This window comes from Glycine max, chromosome 4, assembly GCF_000004515.6.
Source record: "Glycine max cultivar Williams 82 chromosome 4, Glycine_max_v4.0, whole genome shotgun sequence".
NCBI lineage: Eukaryota > Viridiplantae > Streptophyta > Magnoliopsida > Fabales > Fabaceae > Glycine > Glycine max.
The window spans coordinates 31,054,790-31,058,851 of NC_016091.4; the positions used below are offsets into that span (position 1 = coordinate 31,054,790).

The 4,062-nt window shown below is 39.7% G+C and overlaps 1 non-coding gene across 1 annotated transcript; it reads right to left on the bottom strand.

The window, feature by feature from the left end:
* Positions 1–2,679: 2,679 nt before the first annotated feature.
* On the bottom strand, positions 2,680–2,786 carry LOC113001501 (small nucleolar RNA R71). Its single transcript, XR_003266896.1, has one exon. It is a non-coding gene; the product is annotated as a small nucleolar RNA R71 (small nucleolar RNA).
* Between the last annotated feature and the right edge of the window lie 1,276 nt (positions 2,787–4,062).

The window sequence follows — 4,062 nt, forward strand, 5'->3', positions numbered from 1 at the left end:
GAAGAACTTTCTAGGCTTGTAATGAGGTTGGGCTGCCAACAAATCATGGTTTTTCCAGGATTCAAAAGCTTAAGTTCTAGGAGAGCATTCATCCATTGATGTGCCATCATTTTCTTCTATTTTCTAAACCCTTTTTGCACCATTTTAATTACTGATTGGTCTTAATTGTCAATTAATCAGACAGTTTTATTATTTGGGCTCATTTAGCTAATTTGATGTTTTTAATCTAATTTCAGGAATTAATGAAACATTGAGCTTAATCCGGATTTTGGTTATGGACTTGAAGAGGACAAATAAAGCATCGCTTACCTTAGTTAATTTCTAATTAGGAAATTTCACAATTTTATTTTATGTTGTTCAGTGTTTATTTCGTTTTTGGGCCAGAGTATTGTAATAGGGCCCAGTGACATTGAGTGACTCTTTTTAAATAACAGCCTTGGGATTTGTGCAAGGCTATTCTGTCATGCTATTCATTATTCAGAGCTTTTGTTTTAGGGTTTTTTCGTTTTCTACTTTGATGCTACTGTTCACGTAATGCAATTTTATGTTTTCTGCTTCTAATTACAATTTCGTTCTTGCTTCTTCTTCTACTCTCATTTACGTTTCTGTTCCATTTACGTTTCTGCTTCATGTTTCATTTGCGTTTTCTATTTGAATCCATGGAAGGCTAGATTTTCTTGTGTTGTTTCCTTTTGAGGACGAAGCCCAACTCTCTTTGAGGTTTCGCTTGTAATGTGATTTCCTGGCAGTTCTCCCTTCACCAGTATCCCAAATTCGTGAATATTAATCAGTGCACGCTTCGTGTTCGATTAATTGCCTCTGAGCCTAACTTGCGTTCATGCTTAATGGACGAAGGGCTAACTGGTGTATGTGGTGCCTAATCACGTATTGAAAACCCTAAGTTGATTTTCGCTTAGTAAATTGAAATAGGGTTGGATTAAGTGGTTGACTGTTAGGGACGAATTCTCCATAACCCAGGATAAGAGAATGGCTTCTGAATCAGAGGAAACAACCCGTTTTTAATATTAGTAGTTTCGTATTCCAGTTTACTTGTTCTGCTCTTTAATCACAAAACATACAAACCCCCCCAATCGTTACTGTTACTGCAAGTATATTATGAACATTTGGTTTGTCACTGCTCGTTGGGAAACGACCTAGGATCACTTCCTAGTTACTGCATTTTCATGTTTATTTGATTCGGGTACGGCCTCGATCAAATTTGGCGCCGTTGCCGGGGAGCAGTGTCCAAAGGTTCATAATAGCTAGCTAGTGTTGTATGTTTAATCCTTTCGTGTTTTATGTTTAATTGTTAGTATTGTGTTAGTATGTGTGTTAGTGTTGTTTAGTGTCCTGGTATTTTGTTTAGTGTGTGTTCTGTTTCAGTTTTCCCATTAAGCGTTTCCCCTGTTTTAGTCTTGGGTGTTTTGCTGTGAATAGTGTTTTACGACGGACTTAGCGACCACTTTTGCTTGCGGCAAAACAGAGTAGTAGTAGAAATTAATTAGAGACGGATTTTAGCGACCACCCATGCTGAATTATTTGAGATTTTTTGTTTTAGTAGCTAGGGTTGTTATTTTTGGCTGAATTTTTTTGTGGTAACTTCTTTTAACCTATATTTTGTGGGAACAATAGCTAGAGCCTTTAGTTTGGTCAGATTTGAAAGTTCCAAAAAAGTAGCAAATTTTGTGTTTGTCGAAACTTCAAACGGCCATAACTTTTGCTCCGGTTATCAAAATCGCAATTATTATATATGTATTTGGGGTATAAAAAAATTTCCTACGCAGTGGCAGCCGGCCTATGGCCCGTTGAGGTCTCCATCGTCCAAAAATAGTGATTCTGTCAAAAGTTTTTTATTTTTCAAGTTTTATTCACTTATTTTTCTTAACCTACCTATTTTAGCTTTCATAGTTAGACTTTGAATTTTTGTCTGAAATTTTTTGTGCTATCTTCTCATAATTTTATAAGGTTGCTCACAAAATTTAAAGTCATTTGGATATCATTTGAGGGTAGCTGTAGTTCAAACCTGCACCTTTATTTACATGACAAGGCAACTAGTTGTGCATGTTGAATGTAGTGTATGACTAGAGGCAATCCATCTGACTTACAACCCTTTGACCCTGAGATAGATAGGACATTTCATAGATTAGTTAGGCATCATTTTTACCTTTTGATCATCCTGAGCATTCCATTACTGGTGAATCTGTGCATTCTGTTATTCGTGATTTTGAACATCCTGATTTGGAGCATTATAATTTTGAGCATTCTGATTCTGAGCATTCTGATTTTGCACATTCTGAGAACATGGCACAACCTCCACCCCGTGAGAGGACCCTAAGGGAAATGGCTGCACCTGATTTCACCTACGAAAGCTTGTGCATCCAATACCCTGATGAGGATGTCCCATATGTTCTTAAAACTGGACTGATTCATTTGCTTCCAAAGTTTCATGGCCTTGCAGGTGAAGACCCGCACAAACATTTGAAGGAATTTCACATTGTCTGCTCCACCATGAAACCCTCAGATGTCCAAGAGGATCACATATTTCTGAAGGCTTTTCCTCATTCATTAGAGGGAGTGGCAAAGGACTGGCTGTATTACCTTGCTCCAAGGTCCATCACGAGCTGGGATGACCTTAAGAGAGTATTCTTAGAAAAATTTTTCCCTACTTCCAGGACCACAACCATCAGGAAGGATATCTCAGGTATTAGACAACTCAGTGGAGAGAGCCTGTATGAGTACTGGGATAGATTTAAGAAACTATGTGCCAGTTGCCCTAACCATAAGATTTCAGAGCAGCTTCTTCTCCAATATTTTTATGAAGGACTCAGTAATATGGAGAGAAGTATAATAGATGCTGCCAGTGGTGGAGCCCTTGGAGACATGACTCCTGCTGAAGCCAGGAATTTAATTGAGAAGATGGCTTCCAACTCCCAACAGTTTAGCGCCAGAAATGATGCTATAGTCATTAGAGGAGTGCATGAGGTAGCTACAAACTCAGCTGCATCATCTGAGACTAAGAAGCTTGAAGGCAAACTGGATGCATTGGTTAACTTGGTAACCCAGCTGGCCTTGAATCAGAAATTTGTACCTGTCGCAAGGGTTTGTGGTTTGTGCTCCTCTGCTGACCACCATACAGACCTTTGCCCTTCCATGCAGCAACCTGGAGCAATTGAGCAGCCTGAAGCTTATGCTGCAAACATTTACAATAGACCTCCTCAACCTCAGCAGCAAAATCAACCACAACAGAATAATTATGACCTCTCCAGCAACAGATACAATCCTGGATGGAGGAATCACCCTAATCTCAGATGGTCCAGCCCTCAGCAACAACAACAACAGCCTGCTCCTTCCTTCCAAAATGCTGCTGGCCCAAGCAGACCATACATTCCTCCACCAATCCAACAACAGCAACAACCCCAGAAACAACCAACAGTTGAGGCCCCTCCACAACCTTCCCTCGAAGAATTTGTGAGGCAAATGACTATGCAAAACATGCAGTTTCAACAAGAGACCAGAGCTTCCATTCAGAGCTTGACTAATCAGATGGGACAATTAGCTACACAATTGAATCAACAACAGTCCCAAAATTCTGACAAGCTACCTTCTCAAGCTGTCCAAAATCCCAAAAATGTCAGTGCCATTTCATTGAGGTCGGGAAAGCAGTGTCAAGGACCTCAACCCGTAACACCTTCCTCATCTGCAAATGAACCTGCCAAACTTCACTCTACTCCAGAAAAAGGTGATGACAAAAATTTACCTAACAATTTCTGTGCAGGTGAATCTTCTTCCACAGGTAATTCTGATTTGCAGAAGCAGCACATTCCCCCTCTTCCATTCCCTCTAAGAGCAGTTTCCAACAAAAAAATGGAAGAGGCAGAGAAAGAGATCTTGGAAACGTTTAGAAAAGTAGAGGTAAACATACCTCTGCTGGATGCAATAAAGCAAATTCCAAGATATGTTAAATTCTTGAAGGAGCTGTGCACTAATAAGCGGAAGCTTAAAGGAAGTGAACGAATTAGCATGGGCAAAAATGTCTCCGCATTGATTGGTAAATCTGTTCCT